Here is a 25,290-nt window from a genome sequence, read left to right as displayed (position 1 = left end):
AATTCTGCAGCCAATTAGTAACAATACAACCAAAGTTACCTGAAGTACTCAGAGAACAGAGATTGTTCTTGTTACACTCTTCAAACAAAACAAAACCAAGCCTAGTATGGTAGATTGCTTATATTAATGGTCCCAAATAATGCCTCCCTACACTGTGGCCCTTAACTGTGTGGTCCTCTCCCACTCTGTCTCCCGCTGTGGCCAACGAACTTATTTTAGCCAATGGGATACTAGCCCACATGTTGCAAGCAGAGACTTGAGGACATGTACGTTTCTGCTGTTCTCTGGTGTGACTGAGGGGCTGGCTTACTCTTGGACCCTTACCACTACCAGATGAACATTCCTAGGCTAGTCTGATGAAAAGATAAGAGAAACATATGGACTAAACCCAAACTGTCCAAGCTAAAGTCATCCTAGTTAAGACAGCCCTCTGCTTACCTGCCAGCTGACCAGAGATGCATGAGCCAGCCCACCTCAGATCAACCCAGCCTCTATCAATAAAACCAGCAGCCAACCCACAGACTTATGAGAAATAATAAATGTGTGTTTTAAACATCTTTGTTTTGAGGTGAGTTATTACACAGTATTATTATGGCAATAGATTATTGATACACCTTGCTACAGTCTGAAAATCTTTCTGAAAACTTATAAATCCACCTTTTTGCCTGAATCTGTGGATTTGCTAAACACAGTAATATTCTCCATTTGTCTCTTTCCCTCAATAAATTGAAATTAAATGCTTCATTACGTACTGAAATGTCTCTCTGTTATTACCATTACTTGCATTTCCAGTGCAGTATACCAGTTATCTAAAATTACTATTCAACTTCCAGGTCAAATTTTTGCAGTTTTCCAATATGCCTTCTACCTAAAAGAAGTCTTAAAACTTGAAGGGACACTTCTAAAAGAGATTAGGCTTAATCAGAGGAAAAAATATCCTAAAGGTCTTTGAGGAAATAAATCAAAAAAACAAAAAACAAAAAACTTGGAGTATATGCAATTCCTTGCTGCTACATTATTTTTTCTTTTTGAGTTTTAAATAAAGGTCAGCTTAATAACAACTAGAACCAATCTATTTCTTGTCGTTATCAGTCGAAGTTCAGGTCATTTTAAAGGGACCCTCCACTCCTTGACAAGTTTTCCGTACCTTTCCTAAGGACAGTACTGTATCAACATTAGTATGATATGCTTATCATATGTCTTTGCACTGAGGGATTGGAAATCATCGATTTTTCTTTACAGAAAGGAAATCTGGGCCATTGAAGAGGCGAGGTCATTTGCTTTTTGCTCAGCCTCTCAGAATCTTGGTTTTTTCTTTTATCACAAATCAAATGAAGTTGTTGGGCACAGAAAGTTTTGAGCAATTTGATTGTCTTCAAATAACTATTTTTCCTCCATATTTCTGTGGGAATAGAGAATACAGAATCAGAAAACAGAAATGATTTGTTTTTATCGTAAATCCATCAACCCACATAAAGGCATAGGTGTGGAAATTTAATGTGAGAAAGTTATAGGTTTTAAAGTTCTAAAATAAAGGTAAGATACTTTATTTCTAGTGGGTTTATAGCATGTGATGAGAGCGTAGGAAATAAACAAAGAGATGTAAGATTGCCAAGCTAATGGCCACTTATTGATAATGATAAAACACGTTACTGAGAATGATAAAAACTGCTATATCTTCTTACTCTAAGTCAGACTCTCTGCTAAGTGTTTTCCAAACATTTAATTTAATGCTACAACAACCATATGATTCAATGGCAAATACAAGTAGTTGGCATATCCAAGAGCCATTTCTCTCTCCCTTCTCTCATACTACCTTCTACTACTATGGCTAGAAAAGTGAAATATTCAGTTTTCCAGTTTTCCTTGTAGTAAGAGATGGCCATGAGATAATGTTCTATCCAAGTATATATAAGCAGAAGTTGTTTCAGGAGATTTCTGGGAAAACTTTTGTTTTCTTAATCAAAAGAGACAGTCATGAATGACATGACTTTTCTCCCTTTCTTCCTGCCTTGAAGGCAGATTTAATGCCTACAGCTGTGGCAGCCATCTTGTCACCACATGGAAAAGGCCTAGAGGATTACAGAGATGCCAACCCTGTTAATACTGAACCACTAAACCAATTCCAAGAGCCTCTATCTCCAGATTTCTCATCGTGAAAGAGAAGATAAACCTCTACTTATTCAAGTCACTGTTAGGCAGGAGTTTCACTACTTCAACTTGTAAACATTCCTAATAGGAATTTCAGATCCCATGTTTGTTTCTTTGTTTGTTTTTGTTTTATGTTTTTCTTTTTGTCAATTTGTAGATTAGTTTCTTTAATTCACCTCCAGTAATGCTAAAGTCCAAAATAAATCCACATATTCCATTAAAAATTTATATAATATCTAAATGTGAAACATATCAGGTAGGTTTTAATTTTGCCTTGTTTAACATTCAACAAATTGAAATTGGGCTGTGCATAGATATCCTAGTAACTTCAAGCATTAAAGCAATCTCTTAATTTTGAATACCCATTCATTCTAAAATATACACAAAATATGCAAAGAGGTGTTCATACTTAGCTAGAAACAAATAGAAGCTATGATGTCATAATTGAAAAATAACCTTAAGTAAACATCCTATACTATTTAATATCCTATGTTAAAAGTATAGATTTAAAAATGTAAACAGTTAAAAAAAAATAAATGTCCATGCAAAATACCCAATGCTGAAGATACACTTTATATTCATTCATCTGTTTTTCACACATATACCTAAGTCCTTATGTCTGGGAAGGTGCTTTGTATTTCTGTTTGTTATCAAATCCCACGTTCTTAAGCAAGCTCAGTATTACCTCTCTCTGTACTCAATATTGAAGTAAACATTCTATCAGCAATCTCTCCAAAACTTCCCAACACCAATCTTTTCCTAGATTCCAAGTGCATGTAAGGTGCTGGTTATAAACTGAAATCAATTGATTGCTGATTTTAGTATAATGATCACCAAGAAAAGCAGAATTAGCAGATGGAATAAGCAAAAGGTTTACTTTTTATTTGGCCACAAGGTGGATATAAAATAACAGAGACCAAAACAGACATTAAAGTATAAAATGAATGACTTTCAGAGAGTGTATTTCCTGGGAGCAGGCCTTGCATTCATCCCTTTATCTCTGAGGATGCAGTAATCCTCAAACCACTCCTAATTTAGAGAACTTTGGAACTATTAGAATGACTCAGTGAGGATTCTGAATTCTGAGGACAATGAAGTATAACTGCACTCTCAGACTTTGGTATCATAGAAAGAGTTCGGGCTTTAAAGCCAGATGAACATTTACTAGTAAATCACACCTGGGATGATTTACTTAGCATCTTTGAGCATTAGCATCTTTGAGCATAACTCACAGAGAAGTTGCAGACTAAATATACCATTTTTTAAAGTGTTGGTACAGACTATGGAATATATTAAATGTTCAATAAATGATGGCTATTTTTATTAGCTTATTTTGATATATTATCTTATTTTTAAGTATCTTTAGACAAAGCTAGAAAAAAATCACAGTATGTTCAGCCAGTTTCACACTTACTCAAAATGAATTTCTGGCCTCAAAATTAAATCTTCTTTTATAACCTATAATCTTTAAGTATGAGGCAAGAAAACTGTGGTGAGAGCAACCATTGACCATGACGAGATCCCTGACTGAGCTGAGTAAACACTGGGTAAACTCCAAGTTCAATGAGGATTGAGTAAAAATGAAATAAAACCACAGCAAGTACTGTTTGCTCCATCTGCCTAAAATGTGGAGAAAGTGCAATTGGGGTGTCCTGTTAGCCTTCTCTTTATTTGTTTAGTAAATGTGAGAGTGGTCAAGAAGCCCATGGTACATTTGGCAGCGTGGGTCACAAAATGTTAGCTATAAATAAAAAACAAGATCCGATACCCTCTTTTTATCCATTCTTCCCTCAAGACTGTTCATTTGACAAGTATTTCAGCTCCTTCTGTTTGTTAGGCACTGAGGATACAAAGGTTAATGAGATACAGTTCCTGTCCCTGTGAGATCTCCCATTGTGGTTAGAATGAGAAACCTTTAAAATCTGACTGCTGGAGCAACCATGATGAGCAGCAAGGTGAGTGCAGAATGAGAACGTGGAAAATAAAAGCTCTGCAGCTCAAGTTATTAATCAAAGTTATAATGTGAAAGGTCTCCCCCTCCCCTGCCTCCCTGATCAAGCTTCTCTATGTGAGTGCCAAACCTGGGAGACTGGAGTGAGGCAGAGAAGATGACCCAGGCTTGGATTGAACTAAGATTATGAAACCAGCCTGAGGAAAAACAAAGAACTATGGATAATGTGTCCCATCTAGCCTGACTCAGAAACTCCAAATGTCCACTCTGCCCAGCAGTCCAGGTGGGCAGCCGGTGAACCCAGCTCGCGTCCCCATGAGGTGACCTTCTCCCAAGGAGAAATAGTGGCAATTGTGTCCTGGTGACAAATCAGAAGCCTCCCTGGTTACCAAACCCAACCAGGTTTGTCTATGGTCACTGGGTTCCCTACAACAGCTGAGTGAACAGAGGTGGCGGACGGAGTAGTAGTGAGACTGACATGCAAACAAGTAATTATAATACAATGTAATGTGGAAGTTCAGATTGGTGAGCAATGAACTCACTTCAGTCCTGGGATCAGATGCTCACAGAAAGCTCAGAAGACTTGTCACCTGGTGATACTTGGAGGAGGATATAGAAATTTCGTGAAGCTGGTGTGTGGAAGCAGGGAGTCAAGGAGAGAGCATGCATGCCAACGGAAAAGCAGAAGGTAAGAAAATAATTGAAGTGCTCTGCGAAAGAAAAACAATTTGACATAACTGGAGTGCAAGTGCTCCGTGTGCGGGAGAGGTGAGGGCAGTGGGTGGTAGGGGTAGGAGTGAGGAGAGCAATGAGACAGAAAGTTAAACCCAGATTGGGTATGGCGTTTTATGCATAAGTAAAGGGTCAGACAAACTATGTGCCCAAGCAGCTCAAATTTGCTCCCCAAAAGGGCATTTTTAAATTTCCTATAGATTACATAATCATCTTAACAAAAAATTCCATATTTTTGTTCTTTCTTGAAAACTCAGATGTGGTGGTAATCTCAGAGGTGAGGTGATCACGTGGCCCTCTTAGAGCCACGTGGGATCCAGTGGGCCACGGACCCTGCCCAGTGCATCTCACTTGTTTTGTTTCCCGCCAGAGCCTGGAAGCCATGTGAGCTTTTCACTCCTGCATTCAGTGATGGAAAGATAACAAAAGTATTTTATAGGAATACTGATAAGATCGCATTCATTATCTGCTCAACACTGTGAGCAAAAAAAGAAGGGATATCACAGAAACTCTACTAATGCCAGCATTTTAATAGTTTAAAACTCTTTCACTGTTGCCTATGCAATTTTCAATAGTATGTAAAATGGACCTCTGAAATACAACTATCTTACTACCAAATCCTTCTTTTTCTCTCCTTTTGTAAAATAATTTTCAAATCATGGAGCCCATCTCCAGAAAGCCACAGAAGATAAATTATTTCACCGTGCTGAGTGCCTTAAACAATTCAAATCAAAACAAACTCTGAACTTAATATCACTCACTGATGATGTTCTAATGCACATTAAATATCTAGCATTGCTCTACTTGGTTATATAAAAGTTTATCCTAATTTGTAGTGTTTGCAAAGCCCTTCAGCATATGTGTTGGTGTGGTCTGTGGCCTCAGTATGTTTCACCCCCAAGTCAGAGGAAAGTTGAGTTTAACAGTATCAGCATACTTCATTGCAGTGTGCTGAATTTAAAACAAATTAATATTTTATCCTCAGGTAACTCTTAAAATCTACAAAGTCTTACTGAAAGAGCTTTATTAAAAGAACTAGGAGTTTGGCTGGTTTCGTTTAGCTTTTTATTTATTTACTAATCAGAGCAATTTTGACATTCTCCAAGATGCATGGCTAAGATGCATAAAATGTAAAGCTTCTCAAGAAACTGAAGTTACAAAATCCTCTAAAGTAAAATATTGACCAATGAAGAATATGAAGATGTATCTCATGCCATCACAACAAATGAACTCGAGGTGGGAAAAAAATGATTGACAAAGAGATAGATCTCTATTATTTACTGAACACCTTCTAAAGTCAGGTACTATATTGGGCTTTTTACATATTATACATTTAAATCTTACAGCAAATCTATGAGAAGTTTAAGTCCCCACCTTATAGGTGCAGAAGCTAAGGCTCAGAGAGGTTAAGTAACATGTGTAACATGTCACAGCTGCAAGAGGCACTCAGTTTTGAACCCAAGATTCCAAAGCTATGCTTTTCTCTTATATACATAGACGTGTATATACATATATGTATGTATATAACTATAATTGACTTACAGTATTATATTAGTTTCAGGTATACAACATAGTGATTCAATATTTTTATACATTATGAAAGGCTCACCATGGTGAGTCTAGTTACCATCTGTCACCGTACAAAGTTATTACAATATTATTGACTCCATGCTGTACATTACATTCTCAGGATTTATTTTTTAAGTGAAAGTTTGTAATTCTTAATCCCCTTCCCCTATTTAGCCCATCCTTTCCACCTCCCTCCTCTCTGGCAAGCACTAGTTTGCTTCCTGTATCTATGAATCTGTTTCTGTTATGTTATATTTGTTCATTTGTTTTATTTTTTTAGAGTCCACAAATAAGTAAAATCATATGGTTTTTGTCTTTCTCTGTCTGACTTATTTCATTTAGCATAATACCCTCTAGGCCCATCCATGTTGTCATAAATGGCAAGATTTCTTTTTTTTTTTATGTCTGAGTAATATTCCATTATATATACATGCCACATTTCTTTATCCATTCATCTACAGACAGACACTCAGGTTGCTTCCATACCTTTACGATTGTAAATAATGCTGCAACGAACCTTGGGGTGCATATATCTTCTCAAATTAGTGCTTTCATTGTTTTCAGATAAATACCCAGTAGTGGAATTGCTAGATCATATGGTAGTTCTAGTTTTAATTTTCTGAGGAACCTCCATACTCTTTTCCACAGTGGCTGCACCAATTTATATTCCAACCAATGGTGTACAAGTGTTCCCTTTTATCTACATCCTCAACAACACTTCTTACTTGTCTTTCAGACAACACCCCTTCTGACAGGTGTGAGGCGATATCTCATTGTAGTTTGGATTTTCATTTCCCTGATGATTAGTGATATTAATCTATGACAAAGGAGGCAAGAATATACAAAAGGGAAAAGACAGCCTCTTCAATAAATGGTGTTGGGAAAACTGGACAGCTACATGCAAAAGAATGAAACTAGACCACTTTCTTATACCACGTATAAAAATAAACTCAAAATAAATTAAAGACTTAAATGTAAGACCTTAAACTATAAAATTCCTGTAAAGAAACATAGGGAGTACTCTCTTTGACATCAGTATTAACAATTTTTGTTTCTTTTGCATCTGTTTCAAAAGGCGAAGGGAACAAAAGCAAAAATAAACAAATGGGACTATATCAAACTAAAAAGCTCTTGCACAGTGAAGGAAACCATCAACAAAATGAAAAGGCAACCTACTGGATGGAGAAAGATATTTGTAAATCATATGTCCCATAAGGGGTTAATATCCAAAATATATCTTAAAAATTCATACAACTCAATATCAAAAAAACAATCTGATTTTAAAATGGGCAAAGGACCCAAATAGACATTTTTCCAAAGAAGACATACAGATGGCCAAAGCTTTGCTTTGAAAGGAAACTCAACACTTAAAATGATCAGGAGTTATACTGAGTATTACCCAATCCTGCTGAAGAACCACTGCCAATCTCAGCTCTATGGAGGATCTGAAGCTAGATGCACGTATTAGGGAAGGGAGGTTTACAGGTGCCTCATATTTGTTCCTCTGTTAAGGGGTACTCCTGCAAAGGTTACACAAACACACACACACACACACACACACACACACGCCAGCAGCATTATTATCATCAAACTGACAGCAGTCCTATATATCTAGAAAGTTATGAGAGGATGGGCCATTCCTCTCTGCAAAATAGTTAGGCCATCTTAAAGGAGATCAAATATTGGGTACCTGGACAGACACCGTCCCTGTAAGCGCATAGATAAATGTGCACTATCCTGCTAAAAAGACAGCAATAAACACACTCACAAGCTATCTATCATGGCTAACACTCTGAACTGAACTGGGCACCAGAGGCCGCTGAAAAGAAATCCTTAAACCAAAGACCCCCTTTTACTTGTTTCTTTAATATTTCACTAGGTTTGAGGAAAAGCTGGCCAAACAACTCCACCAAAGTAGCAATAGTTCCATCCAGATATTTTTGTATGCAAAGGAGCCAAAAAACTCAAGGGTAAGAATAATGACGCTGCCAAACAAGATGGATGTAATGGCAGCATGAAGCAACAGGATAAGTGACTGAATTGCAGAATGAGGGCTACGCTGCTGAGGCCGGTAAACCAAAGGTGGCTTGTTGGGACTAAGCTCTAAACATTAAGATCAGGTCACATCAGAAAAACTCCAAGAGAGGCTTTGAAAGAGCAGATCCCTTTCAGATGGCTTCATTTCATTTATGAATTCACACTACTTCATTTCATTTATGAATTCACACTACTTTCAAATTTTGCTATCTGCCTAGTATGAAAAAACAGAAAGAGCAGGAAATAATATCCTCAGTTAAAAAAAAAGACAGGTAATAGCAGTTATCAGAACTTAAATGAAATCATTATTCTACTTGATGTCAACAACTGTGCTGTAAATGGGCACATTTCCAGAATCTTGACACTTATTTTATGTCCAGATTTCACAATTTTTCCCAGTTACAATAGCATTTGCAGGGAGCTCTTATCTTCCTGCCTACATATTGTCTTAGATCTTAAACTCTTAGAGGCAATGATATGTTTTACATGTACTTTTATGTAACCGGCTGCACTTTTTTAAAATAATAACTCATTGCCTTTATAAAGGAGATTATATATTTCAATAGAGTTTTTCCATTATATCATTTTGTTTGACTCTCATTGTCTTGTGGGGAAGAGCAGGATGGCATTATCCCAATTTTGCGGTTACATTTTAAAAGAAGAGTTTCTCAAGAACACACAACTATTCAGCCAGAGAGTTGAGGCAAGAAACTGAATCTTCTGATATAAGGATAAATGAACCCGATTTTCAGATCTATTTTTTCTTCCCAAGAAGGAAAAAGCAGCAATGATTTTCATGCAATCCTCTTAAGTGTACTCAGCCTGAATCATGCGTCAAACTCTGGGAACCCATGAGCAAAATCTTCAGAACTTGTTGTTTAGCCCAGATACTGTTATAAAGGGCAGTAGAACAAAGTGCTTAGGCAGTTGGCAGAAATGTGAGTAAGCTATTTTCTTTGAGGAAGAAATTAATTTTGATTAGGTGTATGTTGAAGTTTTAATTAATATGATGGCCTATTGAATAGCTTAACTATAAAATAAAACAAAGGTCATTGCTACCGACTGAATGTCTGCATGCCCCCAAAATTCATATGTTGAAACCATAACCCCAACATGATGGTATTTGGATATGGGGTCTTTGGTAATTAGGAATATGGTAATAAGGTAATTAGAGTTAGATTAGGTTGTGAAGGTGGGACCCTCATGATGGGATTAATGCCTTTATATCAATACAAAGAGGATGAGACCCGAGAGCTCTCTCTTAGGGCACACACCCAGGAAGGCCATGTGAAGACATAAACAGGAAGAGGACCCTCACCAAGAAACTGACCATGTTAGCCCCCGATCTTGGATTTCTAGGCGCCAGAACTGTGAGAAATAAATTGTTTCTCAAATTTATTTTTGAGAAACAATTATTGTTTCTCAAATCTAAAATTGTTGTTTTAACCACCCAGTCTATGATATTCTGTTATAGCAGCCCAAGCAGACTGAGACAGTCACACTATAAGGCAGGTGTCATGCGTGGCCGTAAGAGACAAGCACCTCAGCACCAATTCCTTATACCAAGTGGCCTCTGTTGTCATTTGAGATTGTGACCCTGCAACCCAAATAATGATTTGTCCTTAATTCTTCTAAAAGGCACTACACTGAAAATCCTGTTCTTAGTAAGTTATAGCTCCTAAAATGCCACCAGGTAAAGAACTTTACAAAACAGGTTAAAATATCTATCAACTGAATCAATCAAAAATTGTGTAAGTAATATTGACTTGTTAAGTCCATTAGATGATTAACTCAGTGTTCCATTCACTGTTCAATAGGATGTTACATATTATTCTCCAAAATAAAAGTAAACACCTCAAAAAAAAAAAAAAACATCGGAAACACTGAGTGAGATATAATACCTAAACACACTGCTTACATAGTGAGAGTATTAATATATTTCCAAGGAAAACATATAAGAAGTATCTAAACATAATAAGCACAAGATTCAAGAATCCAAAGGGATGGACTAGTCAAAACATTTTTCTGTGCATTCTTTGAACCTCAACATGTACATAAATCAGTAAATGTCTAAATGAAGTGCCAGTGCAGTCATCAACAAGGAATAAGGCAAGGTGAATATGAAGTCAGTACAAATCACTGGGCCCTGCTGGGTAGAAAGAGGATGGGGTAAATCCCGTGTCTGCCCTTCCTAGGGAGACATTTTTTTTCCACTGGGCCCAAATCAGGTCATAATTAACGTATTCAACATTTATTCAAAAAATATTAACTGAACACTTACAATGTTCCAGGCATTGTCCTTGACACAAAGAAGAGAGAAATGAACAAGACAGACAAGGTCCTTGATCTAATAGAACTTGCAATCCAGTTGGGGTAAATAGGTGAGAAAAATGTAAACAAATGAACAGGAAGGTTTCTAGGGATGATACCTTTTTATGGCAAGTTAATTTGACAGAGAATAGTCTGGCTAGGTATATATAGATAGCCTGGTATTTGCCTATATCTCTAACCTAAATTCTTATCTTCTTCCACTCCCTGCAGCTGCCTCAGCCTAACCTTTTCTGATGACTGAAAGGCACTATAATTTGCTGTCTCAGGGCTATAATATGAGAAAATTTTAATGTCATTTAACACTTTAGAGATTACATTCACATACATTGTCCCATTAAATCCTCACACCTTAGGAGATAAGCAGAGTAGATATATATTATTTGGGGGATACCCTGCTTCATTTCCACCTTCCTAACCATACCCTATTTCCTTTTGGGGAGTTATCTGTCTCCCATTGTTTGTAGTCTGGGTGAGATTATAAATCCAGGTGTCTGTCTGCCACTAGAACCCAAATTGACTGGATTATTCTGCACTGTCCTAGTACACCAAGCAGTTGAACATATAACCTGAACCCTGTCAAAGTTTTCTGACAGAAATTTTACTATTTAGGGCAAAAATGGAAGAAGAAAGGATCGTTGACGTTATTCGCCCTGATGGTGTGACCTTAACTAGACTGTCCCTATTACCAGAAATTCCTGTAGTTCTTCCTTTCTAGCCTTCAGAAGAGGCTTTGTTTCAAGTCATCCTTCAACCTTCCCTTTGATTGCTGAACTCTAGGTAGACTTTCATTTAATGCCGTTTCCTTGAGTTACTCAAAGTTTCTGTTCTTTGCAACCAAAGTCTTCCGACTAATAAATTAGATCATTATGCCCATTTTACCAATGAAGACTGAGACTGAGAGGAGTTACCTGTCTAAAGTCATACCCTTAAACAGTACTACACCTAGAATTTGAACCTACTTGTTCTTATTCCAAATGCAGTACTCATTTTGTGACACTTTGATTAATACAATGTATCAGAAAACTATAAAGACTATAAAGACCATAAATTGAAAACATGCATTTACCTCTTCTTTCCCCTCTTCCATTAAATAAAAAAGAAAGTAAAGAAAATTTCTAAAATATAAACACAGAAGGATTAAAAATAAAGGGATGGTAATACAATTCTAGAAACTGGAGAGCAGAAGGATGAATAGTATACACAAGAAAACTGAGACCTAAGCCAAGAGTAAGAAAGCTGTGATGCAACCTGATTTCTGCCACAAAATCCCTCAAGAGCCACATATGTTGTTTGTGCACATTACTTCTAGAAGTGAATGTAAAAATAGAACTTGCAAATAGAACTTCTCTAAAAATTAGAGAATAGGTATAAAATCTTTTTAGAAAGCTATTAAACTTCAGATTCCTCCCCAGTCTAACAAAGAAAATGGAAGTTCATTTTATGGAAGGGTAAAGTTGAGCTTCTGGATAGGTCATAATAAAAGGCAGGAATAAGGAAAACTAAAAGTTTTCATGGAAACACTAAAATGTAGAGCCACCTCCCCAGCTCAGCTTTCAAAATACTGGAAGCCATTATATCATCAAGACAGGAAACAGATTCTTCACTGGGTAACACAACCAGCCGAAGAAACAAGATCTAAACTCACCAATATGACATATTCCCCCAATTAAATGGCCCAGGTATATTACCCTATAATGAAGCCTACATTTAGCCAAACATCTGAGGAAAATTTCAAATATAAAATATATACAGCAAAACACATAAACTGAAAAAGGGCTAGTTGAAGGAAACAAAACTTTGCAGAGAACTAAACACTTTAAAAAACTATAATTAATATCCTCAGAGAGATAAAAAGATATTGCATTCGTGAAAAAAGAATAGAATGCTATTTTTAAAAAGAGCAATCAAAGATCAAGAAAGAACTCTTAGAAATCAAAAATATGGTAACAGAAGTGATGAAAGGCCCAATAAAAAGTTGGACAGTAATATTGATGAAATTTCCCAAAGGCAGAAATTTGAGGAAAAAACATTTTTTAAAATTAGAAAATAAATTCATGAGATCCAATATTCAAGAAATGAAAATTGAGAAAGAAGAAAAAAGAAATGGAACAGAGCAATATATGAACAAAATGATTCAAGAAAAAATTCCAGAACTGAAAAATTTGAACCTCAAATTGAAAGAGCCAATCAGTTGTTCAGGAAAAAAAACTATAGGAAAAAAATCAAGGCACACTTCTTTGAAATTTCAGAATACTAGGGAAAAAGAAAAGATACTAAAAGCATCCAGAGAGGGGACAAAAACAGGTTACTTATTAACTTCATGTTTAAGATGGACTTCAGATTTCTTAAAATCAGTACCATAAAGCAAAAAGACAACACCTTCAAAAGTCTAAGAGAAAGTTATTTCCAACCTAGAATTTTATTCCCAACTGAATTATCGTCCATAAGTAGACTGAAGACATTTTCAGACATTCAAGATCTCCAAAAATATCCTACATACCATTTCTCAAAAAAATTACTAGAGGAGATACTCCCCCAAAACAAGAAAGTCATAGGATCCAGGAAACAAGTGAGAGATAAAGGGAATTCCTTTGTCAAAGATGATAATGAAGAGAAATCTCCGGCTGACAGCTGTTTAGCTGAACAGATTGAAGCAGGTCAGAGAGGTTCTGAGGGATATACTGTCAAGATGAAAAAAATAGAATACCTGAGGCATTTGAACTGATTGAAAGGAGATTTAGATAAATGTAGAAGAAATGGTTAAATATATATATATTTATTTATACATATGTATATATACATTTTACATATATGTGTGTATATATACATTTTAATTTTTAAAAGGACAATTAGCAATTAAAGGGGAAAAAAGGAAGTTATGCAACAAAGAAATAGTGTTTGGAATATACCACATGGCTCCACTGAGCCTACGACTTACATGATCATAGTAAATACAAAAGGTGAATATTCATCTGCCCCCAATAATTATTTAACTGAATGGGCAGTTATTTTTTTATGCTTGCCTGTGCTAGGAGGGGTGATTAAAGAGAGGTAAATTTTCCTCTACCAAAGTGAGAAGTAAATAGATTTTGGCTAAAATGTAAAAATCAAAGAGAAGTACCATAAACCATTGTTCAGAAATGTGGAGGTACTTTTCATAAGAGGCTGTTGAAAATAGTTGCCTCTGGAATGCAAAAAATGGGCAGAAGAACCTGGGGACAGATATTCTTCCAAATAGCCTTGGAGAGCTGTATGAGTCTTTAAATCAGATCTTGAAAAAATTAAAACAACATTAATTAAAATTAAATTAAAAACACCCAACTGGCTATCCTTTTCCACACTAAAGAAGCCACACATCTAACCTTTCCTTCATAGGTCAAGCTTTAGCTTATTTAACCATGAAACCATATACACTTATTCTGGTGACAAACTAAGGATGCATTTTGCGTGTGTGCGTGTGTGTGTGTTACTCTCATGGAAAATATTATCCTCCTGCAAGATTGTAGTTGGCAGAGACGAATGCCTGAAAAGGTTAGAAGAACTGCTGACTCGATTGGAAGAGAGGACAGTTTGTTAAGAAACTGTCCCAAATCCACCGCAGAATAATGAAGCTAATTTCCAAAGACCCTGATGCAATTCTCTGTCCTGGCCCTGTCCATCTTCTCTACATTGGTAGGCAAAAACCACGGAAGCAAAACCCCTTTTCTAATTTAATAGATTCTGAGAAACAAAATTGACTAATGAAGGGGATCAGAACACCTAGGCAAACTGGATACTTACCTAACACTTGAATTTTCCCAATCAAAGCAAGAAGGTTACAGTCCCCTTCGTTAATGTTCCATTTAGAATCTCTGCATCTTCTTCGAAAGAGAGACCTTCCATCCTACAGGGATACAACATTTTCTAGGGTTTTAAAGCTTCCTTTGAGCAGCTTAAAGTAGGGATATTTCACTATCATCTTCATTTTTGAAACTCTATGCCATTGAGCATGGTGTTCTCCTTGAAATGTTTAGCTAGACCAAAATCACTCTGAGATGTACACACAGGAGACGCACCTGTCTCATGCCCCAAACACACACAAGGCCATACAGCACGAAACCTAATTAGTCTGGGGTACGTAGCCACATTAACAGATGTTTTAGTTGTGCCATTTTTCTTCTTCACTAGTTTTCTATTCTCCTTGGCAGTGACTCTCAGAGTTTAGTTGGCTTAAGTATCACCTGGGATGCTTTTTCAAAAATGCAGGACCTCAAGCCCCCAGTGATTCGGAGTCTTTACCTCTAGTGTTGAGTTTGTGAATCTGCTTTTTAACAAATCCCCCTCCATCCTATGATGCCATCACAATATTTATAACACACTAGCCTGTGGGATAAAATCAATCCCTTATCACAGCATACACAGTCCTCCTAATCTGGCCCTTGCCTACTTCTATAATCTATACTTCTTACATCCCAGAGTGAATGTCATTGCTCTAGTGGAACTTGCAAATTTCCATGCTATTTCATATATGCATGCCATATTTCACATTATTTCCTGGGATACATGTCTCTAGCCAATATTTATTATTTTATGTTCCCATCATCCTGGGAATAATCTTACCTCCTGGGAATAATAGGCTCTTAGGAGGGGGGTGGGGTATGTTTTTCATACCCACTCATTCATTCTAAACATGTTTCATAGGGTCTGCTAACCATAGTATCCACTCCGCCAGCCACAGGGAAATAGGAGTAGGTATGTGAGACCAACAAAATATTTTCCCTGGGATTTTTCAAACTGGAAATTTAAAAAAGAGGTAGACCTTTACTAGTGAAAAAACTAAAAAAATGTAAAGAACAGGAGCTGCGTAAAGACTTGTTCCTTGAAAATGGAGGAAGGCCATCAAACAGAGTAAAGCTAACATTCACAAAGGAGCAGAGATAGTTAATAAATGTGAATTGACCAAAATACAATTTTGATACAGATGATAACTACTATACATTTTTAAGTTAAATATTCTGAAAGAATTATTACATGACTGGTAGACTGAGGACTGCATGGACAAATTTTATTTAGGAAAAATGTATTTAATTCTAAGATTTATTTAGGACTTTAGTGTTGTTCACAGTTTATTTCAAAATGCCAATAATACCTTAATATGATAGCATATATTAATATGTAGTGAAGATAAATAATTTCTTATACAGTGCCCTAAAATGACAGAAAATTATAACATTTTCTAGGTCATAGATCTTTTTGAGAAACTGATTAAAGTTAAAGATTCCCTTGGGGGAAAAAAATGCACATTCACACAAATTTTTACAATTTCTGGAGAATCACAGTTTCCCCTGAAGCCCACTCATGGACCTCTTAGAAATCCCTGGGCTCAGTGAGGCTTGTTTTGGTTCTATTTCACACGTCTGCTACACGAGCCTACCTGTGTACATAAAAATGGATAAAGTAAAGTGACATGTGTGAGAACTGAAATTTATTTAGTTTCCAGGTTGGAGATGGTAGACGATAAAATAAATGAGAGAGTTTCAAGTGGCAATTAGGAATCAAGAAAAACCTTAACATAACCAATTTTAAAAACATCTTCCTTCTCTCTAATTTTTATTTGGTTTAGTTTTTGCTTTCTTTATTGTTGTTGGTGGAAGTGTTTGCTTGCTTATTTTTCTTATGATTACTTAGTATATTTATTTCATCTAATGTAAAATGCAAATGTTTTTCTCATGATTTTTATTCAGATTTTCTTGTGATCTCTGATGCAAAACATAGGTGCTTACTTGCCACATTCCAAGTACTTTGTTTTCTTATCTATTGACTGTGAAAATGAGGCAGCACTCTGAAATATTAAATAGATAATTCAAGATTGAATAGAGTACAGATTTTACATATTGAATAGAGATTCTAAACTGTCTTTACAACCAGCATCTCATGAGACAATTTTTAGATTATTTCATAGTCTGACATTTAACAATATATTTTATATTGTTTTCTAATAACTATATGCCTGTTAAACTTCTTTATCTTATGATAGCAAATTACTTATGAGCAGGTTTACCTGCTATTTCCTCCTATTTCCCAGGTAATTTTCACAAAATATTTTGGTCAACATTATGAGTTGCATGTGACAGTGACAACTCATACCGCCTTAGGGAAAAAAAAGGAAGGAGAGTGCTATTGTCTTCAAAAACTGAGGAGGTCGATGATGATTCTTCCTTCTGGCACAGCTGGACCCAGGGGTTCAAACAATGATGTCAAGGATGACTCCTTCTATAGTTTGCACAGTATTTCTCTGTGTTAGCTTCATCATTTGATGGGTTCTTTCCATGTGGTGGCTCTCAGCACCTCCAGGCTTACATTGCCCTTGCATTCTCCTTCCCAGTTATACACTCCTGCACGTTTCTGGAATTCAGTGCCATGTACCCAACTTGACTAATGTACTCATCTCTGAACCAGTCTGGACATAGGGATTGATTCTATACAAATTAAATGAGTTAAGAACTGAGAAGAGAGGGAGAGATCAATACGGCAGAATAGAGGGACATGGAGCTCTCCTCCTCCCACAAATACATCAAAAATACATCTACATGTGGAACAAGTCTCACAGAACGCCTACTGAATGCTGGCAGAAGACCTCAGACAACCAAAACTGCAAGATCACCATATAACCAGGTAGGACGAAAGGGAAAAAAAGGAATCATGATGGGACCTTTGCCCCCTGGGAGAGAGCTGTGAAAGAGGAAAGGTTCCCTTACCCTGGGAACCCCCTTCACCAGCTGGGAGATCAGACAGGACAGAAAGGGAGCTTCAGAGGCTCAGAGAAGAGTGCAGCAGCTGGATTATGGCAGGCAGAACAGAGAGAGACCAGCACAGCCTGTCCTGGCCACCTCACTGCACTCCCAAGACCAAGAAATGCATCCGCTACAGTGTGGGCTGGGTACTGAAAATTGGACTTCAGCGGACAGACATGGGGAGAGGACTGCGGTTGGCTGAGTGGAGATAGCCTGAAGGGGAGGGAGTGTGGGCCAACCCACAACCAGGGGTATATGCAGGACAGAACCTGGGTCCACCATAGAAGCCCTGTTGTTAACACATGCGAAGGGAGGAGTGGTGCCCCACCATAGCAGCCTCATTCTTCACATGCTCACAGAGGGCACGGCTCTGCCTCTATGAGCTCTGGGAGTGTGCAAGCGCCAGGGGTTGCCTGTACATGAAGGCGGGGCTGAAATTTGAGCCAATCTCAGGGGCTGAGCGACTTAGGAAACAGGGCTGAAATCTGAACACAGCAGCTCTGAGATCCACGGATTTACACTGCTGCCACCTGTGGCTATGTAAGCTCTGCATCTGAGGGACATCCAAGCCAATTACTGTTGCTCCCATATCTGGAGGGTCTGGCATCAGTAGCTGCAGGCTTTGTGGGCACAGGCTTGCAGAGGCAGGGCCAGGGTCTGGGCTGATACCATAACTACTACTGTGGGTCCAGGTACATGACTACACATGACTACAGCAGGTCCCAGTGCTTGACTTCAGGGGACCTGCACTGGTGGCTTTCTGAGCACAGCACCTGAGGGACACCTGGGCTGATTGCCAGCATTCCCACAGTTGAGGCAGGTCCAAGGGCAGTGCCAACAACAGTGTACTTTGTGAGCCCACACAATGGGTGACAGGTGACACCACGCAGCACACTTCCTGGTGGATACCTCCTGTGTCCTGACAGATGAATGGATAAATGTGGACGGATGTGGTACAATGGAATACTATTTAGTCATAAAAAAGAATGAAATAGTGCCATCTGCAGCAACATGGATGCACCTAGAGATTTTCATACTGAAGTGAAGTAAGTCAGATAGAGAAAGACAAACATCATATGATATCACTTATTTGTGGAATCTAAAAAAATAATACAAATGAACTCATTTACAAAACAGAAACAGACTCGCAGACATAGAAAACAAACTTATGGTTACCAAAGGGGAAACGGGGTAGGGGGAGGGATAAATTAGGAGTTTTGGATTAATAGATACAAACTACTATATATAAAATAAACAACAAGTTCTGTGTAGCACAGGGAACTACATTCAATATCCTGTAATAAACCATAACAGAAAAGAATATTATATATATATATATATATATATATATACATATATATCTGAATCACTTTGCTGTTCACCAGAAACTAACTAACCTACAACACTGTAAGTCAACTATACTTCAATATATTTTTTAAAAAAAAAGAACTGAGAAGATATACTTGCCCAAGGGAAAATCATAGTGTGATTATCAAAAGAATGGCAATTATGAGAAGGTAACTGGGTGCTGGAAAGGAGAAAAAAAAACATATATCTACTACACAGAGTTTACTAGCTTTAAGTACATAGCAAACACTCTTTGGTTGATATAGCATCCTCTCTCATTCAAGACTAAAGATAAAGAATCATTTTGTGTCTGTCTTACACAGGGCCCACTTGACTACAAGGCACTCATCAGTATAGTTCAAGTAAAAATTGGTTTTATTTCATTCTCAAGCAATCTCACTGTAAGAATTACAGCAGGGTCTCCAGAAAACCTGAAGGTTGTCAGGCAACTACATATGTATATGGGAGCATTGGGGGAGGGTCTACCGGGTAGAAGATAGGATATGTCTTTTATATAAGATATGTCTTTGTGCATTTGTATGTCTTTTTCATTATAAATCAGCTTGTAACTTACATGATTTATTCCAAGGTTTACATATGGCCTCATCTAGGCCATCCAGAAATAGAGAACTTAACACCAGAATGCACAGGGACTTCTAGCTCTGCTGCCCACAAAAATCTCAGTTCTCTAATTCAGATCGGATGGGCCAGCAGAGGTCAGAGATCCATTGTGGGTCCCCTAGATGAGTTGTCTGAAGTAGGAATAGTAGTGGAGGCGTTGAAAATGAAGACTACATAGCTCCAAGGAGCTCTCATTCTGGAGCTATAGGTGCTGGGCAGGATCCTTGAAGGTAGTTGTGGAGGCAAAGAGGAAATTATTGACACCTCTAATGCAATTTGATACAAAATTTAACTCTGAATTTTACACCAACTATATGAGAATTACACAAGTGGAAATAAATAAGAAAGTAATACTCTAATAATGAGAATTTCATTTTATTTGTCATGTCAAAACCAAGTTTTCATTTAAGGAAAATGATAATGAGATCATCTATGAATAAAATAAGAATTTCGTTCATCTATCTTAAAGCAAGGTTACTAAAAATGCTTAATATTATGAATTATGTAATAATGGTTTTAATCGGTAGAAGTTGGAGTTTTAAGGGATAATAAAAGTAATGAACTTTTGACTCCCACCAGATTTAACAATCTCTAATATTAAAATATTAATATTTATATATATTTAAAATTCATATTGGAGTTAATACTAAAATAGTAGATAATATCTATTTAAAGAAATATGTGGTTTCAAAAACAGCAATACAGTATGTATTATGTCTCAGCTTCTAAAAATTCACTGACAGTAAAAGAAGGGTTATTTTTATCATTTTAGCTATATTTTCCTTTGCTCTGAGTCTGTTGATATTAAAAAAAAAATGGAAACAAATACATCTTTTCCATTAGATTTGAGTAAATTGAATCAACCACCCAGAAATGTGTGATTCTGGTGTATGTTACTTTTCAATATTCCATTTAAAATTAACCAGCACCAAGAAAAGCCCAATGCTATTTTCAACAGTACCTTCCAGAAGAGGGAAAAACAAAACTGATTTATATAGCAACACTTAGAACATCTAGCAATAGAAAATCTGCCAAATGTTTTCTATTTGTTTTTATGACTGTGTATATAGAAGTTTATATTCCTACATGGGGTGGGTAGCTATCAATAGAATACAATGAAATAATACCTCTTTTAAATCTTAAATCTTTCCTTAACTTTGTCACTTTAGGGTGATTAGTTGTGCTCATAATAAGCCTATTGATGTGAAATCTCTAGTGCATGAAGTAAAAAAGAAAAATTCCTAAGAATCCCCCAGAAAATGCATTATATCCAGTTCCCTGAGATTTCTGGGATTGTCCTTTTGGAATTTACATCTACCAGGTTCCATATAGACATTCATCTTTCTGGGGAAAACTACTTTTGCAAAGTAGTTAAGGCAGGGAGTGTAAAATCAGACAGAGTAGAGGTTGAACTCCTCCTTCTCCACTTATTGGCTGTGAGATTTGGGACAAATTACTTAACTCCCCTCAGCCTGTTTCCTCATCTATAAAATGGGTACCTACCTTACGAATTGTTGTGTGGATTAACTGAGATAAAGTGTGTAAAGCACTTGAGATGGCACCTACAGGGTCTTCCCTGGCGGTCCAGTGGTTAAGACTCTGCACTTCCACCGCAGGGGGCATGGGTTCAACCCCTGGCCAGGGAACTAAGATCCCACCTGCCACATGGCATGGCCAAGATAAATAAATAAAATTTAATCAAAAAAAAAAGATGGTACCTACACAAGAAAATATGCAGTCAATTTGGTAGCCATTGTTGAGAAAGAATTCATTATGTAAAAAATAATCATGTAATAAATAAAGTAGGGCCATTCCTACATCTGAGCTTATATATTATACAGCTTTTATAATATATATGGTGATTATTTTTCCATATCTGTCCTACCCACCCTCACTGGACAGTGAGCCCCTTGAGGGTACTGATTTTGTCTTATCTTTTCATCCTTAATTCAGATCTTGGCACATATTAGGTCTTAAATAATTACTTGTAAATAGAATTGAACCTAAAAATTCCTACAAGTCCATTATTCCTTCTAGGATGTAGAACTATGCAGCTTTTTACTCTGTTTTATGTAGCTGAAGTGCGTAAGATATCTTGCCCTCTGAAACCTTTAGTCAAATGCCAGGAAAAAAGAGGCATTTGTAAAACAGGCTATGCAGTGTTTTTTAACTGGTAGAGGAGATTTAAAATCTCAAGACAAGTACTGAGTAAATGTCTAACAAAACCTAACTGATATTACATCTTAAGTTCTTAGCAGTTGGTATAGAAAAAAGAATCTGCAACATTTTTTGAGATATTGCATCAGAATTTTTGGTTCTGGGCTCCAAACCTTGGTGCATCAATCTACATTCTTTTTTTTTTAATTAATTAATTTATTTGTTTTATTTTTGGCTGCGTTGGGTCTTCGTTGCTGCGCGCGGGCTTCCTCTAGTTGCAGTGAGCAGGGGCTACTCTTCGTTGCGATACGCGGGCTTCTCATTGTGGTGGCTTCTCTTGTTGCAGAGAACAGGCTCTAGGCACGTGGGCTTCAGGAGCTGTGCCTCGAGGGCTCTACAGCGCAGGCTCAGTAGTTGTGGTTCGTGGGCTCTAGAGCACAGGCTCAATAGTTGTGGCGCACAGGCTTAGTTGCTCCACAGCATGTGGGATCTTCCCAGACCAAGGATGGAACCCACGTCCCCTGCCTTAGCAGGCGGATTCTTAACTACTGCGCAACCAGGGAAGTCCATCAATTTACATTCTGAAGGTTATCTTCAGGGCCAGAAGGGTGAGGAACAGAAAGGTTTAAAATAAAAAATTTCTCAGGGTTACTATATCTAAAAATCCCTGTATTTTAAATTTGGCTTTCACCTTGATAATAGGACTCTGATTGTGGTAAGAAACAGCCTTAATTCTGTTTCCCTTGAAAATGTACTTTTACGATGTGGGAGAATGCACTGAACTACCTTTAAAGTTATGTTCATGGATATTTCATAGATTGCATTGACTTGCGGGTCCTGAAAGGGTTAGCATTGCTCTCCTTCGGGATCCTGACTCAACTCCAGGACCAAAAATCAGCAGATGAAACTGCATCCTAGTTACGAGCTTTGAACACCTCCCACTTGTTTCTAAAGGTGCCTCAGGGACTTACCCGGCCTAGATAAAATGCAGCAAACATTGAAGATGTGTGCTAAATTGCGGAGCAGGGAGAGGTTGACTAAAGTCAGATAATCTAACACCCGCCTGGAGAGTAAGGAAGAAGTGTTTATCCTGATCTAGGGGCAGAAAAGTGGGTGATAAGATGAGGTTGCAATACTGAGGAAGAGAAGGAACCTCAAGGTGAAGGGCACAGAGAGAGGGGAAGGTCATCGGTGGTCACTTTGTGTAAGGGTTCTAATCAAACATTGCTAATTATTCCAAGTTACAAATCCAGAAAAGCTCCTGCTTTGGACAGAGTGAGTGCACCTGTTTAAAACGTGCTCCAGTATTCTTAAACTAACAATGTTGGGAGTCCCTTGGGTTCAATCCTGGGTCCTCTTTTCTCTCCATTTTATAGTCCTTCTGTCCTTAGAAAACTTGTCCAGTCACATGACTTCAATTAATTTATAAACCCTGATGACTCCAAATTTTTATCTTCTAAGCTCCACCTGCCTACCTAACATTTCAATGTGAATATCTCAGCCACCTAACTGTATCCCCTCTAATGCAGAACCCTTGATCATCCCGCAAAATCTTCTTCACTTCAATTTTCCTTGACTTAGTAGATGATGCTAGTATCTACTTCCTTCTATTTCCCCTGACAACATCCAAGTTTAAGTAACTGTTCTACCTTGTCTGGACAACTGTATCTGTCACCTGAAATGGTCTTCCTTTTGACAGTCATCTTTGTCCTCCTCCCACCATCCGTTTTCCATACTGCTGCCACAGTGATTTCTTTTTTCTTTCAAGGAATGGTGTTTGATAGTGTCACATTCCTGAGTAAAGGCTTTACATGGTTTACCTTTGCTCTTAGAATCTAATCTCAAATTTTCTTTTTCTTTCTTTTTTTTGCGGTACGTGGGCCTCTCACTGTTGTGGCCTCTCCCGTTGTGGAGCACAGGCTCTGGACGCGCAGGCTTAGCGGCCATGGCTCAGCGGCCCAGCCGCTCTGCGGCATGTGGGATCTTCCCGGACCGGGGCACAAACCTGTGTCCCCTGCATCGGCAGGCGGACTCAACCACTGCGCCACCAGGGAAGCCCTAATCTCAAATTCTTAATGCAACCTAAAGGTCCAGCACAACCTGGTCCCTTTCAATTAACACTTTTCCTGTCCTTTCTTAAACTCCAGATATACCAGTGCCTTAAATATGCAAAGACCCACCTGAGTGCAGGGCCTTTGCAAACACTCTTTTTCCACCTTAACCTCAAACACCTTTACAGAGTAACTTCTACTCATCTCTTAAGACCTAATTTAAATGCCACTGCCTCTGGGAAGCCCTCTCCATGTCCTGGACCAGGATAAGTATGAGCTTAGTTTCTGTCTCCTTTTCCCGTACTGTAAATATAAGATTCTTTATACAATTTTTGTGTACAGGCATAGCTCGTTTTATTGTACTTTGCTTTATTGAGCTTTGCAGATATTGCATATTTTACAAATTGAAGGTTTGTGGCAACTCTGTGTTAAGCAAGTCTATTAGCGCCATTTTTCCAACAGCATTTGCCCACTTCACGTCTGTGTCACATTTTGGTAATTCTCCCTCTGTTTCAAACTTTTTTGTTAATATTATATTTTACCATATTATATTACATTATTATTATTATATTTGTTATGGTGATCTGTGATCAGTGATCTTTGATGTTACTATTGTAACATCAACACTGTTTTGGATTGCCACGAACCTCACCCATATAAGACCATGAACTTAATAGATAAACGTTGTGTGTGTTCTGACAGCTCCGCCAACCAGCCGTTACCCCATCTCTCCCTCTCCTCAGGCCTCCCTATTCCCTGACACACAACGATATTGAAATAAGGCTAATTAATAACCCTACAATGGCCTGTAAGTGTTCAAGTGAAAGGAAGATCCATACACCTCTCAACTTTAAATCAAAAGCTAGAAATGATTAAGCTTATTGAGGAAGGCATGTCAAAAGCTGAGACAGGCTGAAAGCTGGTCCTCTTGTGCCAAACAGCTAGCTAAGTTGTGAATGCAAAGGAAATGATCTTGAAGGAAATTAAAGGTGCTACTCCAGTGAACACACAGATGGTTTTTAAAAAGTGAAACAGATTTGCTGCCAATATGGAGAAAGTTTTAGTGGTCTGGAGAGAAGATCAAACCAACCACAACATTCCCCAAAGCCAAAGTCTAATCCAAAGCAAGGCCCTAACTCTCTTCAATTCTACGAAGTCTGAGAGGAGGTAGGAAGCTGCAGAAGAAAAGTCTGAAGCTAGCAGAGGTTGGTTCATGAGCTTTAAGCAAAGAAAGCATCTCCACAACATAAAAGTACAAGGTGAAACAGCAAGTGCTGATGGTAGAAACCACAGCAAGTTATGCAGAAGATCTAGCTAAGCTCATTAACGAAGGTGGCTACGTTAAACAACAGATTTTTCATGTACATGAAACAGCCTTATAGTAGAAGAAGATGCCACCTGGGACTTTCATAGCTAGAGCAGACAAGTCAACGCCTGGCTTCAAAGGTTGAAAGGGCAGGCTGACTCTCTTGTTCGGGGCTAATGCAGCTGGTGACTTTAAGTTGAAACCGATGCTCACTTACCATTCCAAAAATCCTAGGGTCCTTAAGAATTATGCTAAATCTATCCT

General features: G+C 37.7%; 1 long non-coding RNA gene across 1 annotated transcript in view; it reads right to left on the bottom strand.

Moving 5' to 3' along the window:
• The window catches only part of LOC113608259 (uncharacterized), a 300,860-nt gene that overhangs the window by 18,842 nt on the left and 256,728 nt on the right, over positions 1 to 25,290 (bottom strand). The gene's annotated exons all lie outside the window — the stretch shown is intronic.

This window comes from Aethalodelphis obliquidens, unplaced genomic scaffold (genome assembly GCF_003676395.1).
Source record: "Aethalodelphis obliquidens isolate GAN/ISIS:26980383/991018 unplaced genomic scaffold, ASM367639v1 scaffold52, whole genome shotgun sequence".
NCBI classification, from domain to species: Eukaryota; Metazoa; Chordata; class Mammalia; order Artiodactyla; family Delphinidae; genus Aethalodelphis; species Aethalodelphis obliquidens.
The sequence above is the reverse complement of the archived record's forward strand: the minus strand, read 5'-3'. Positions and strand labels throughout refer to the sequence as shown.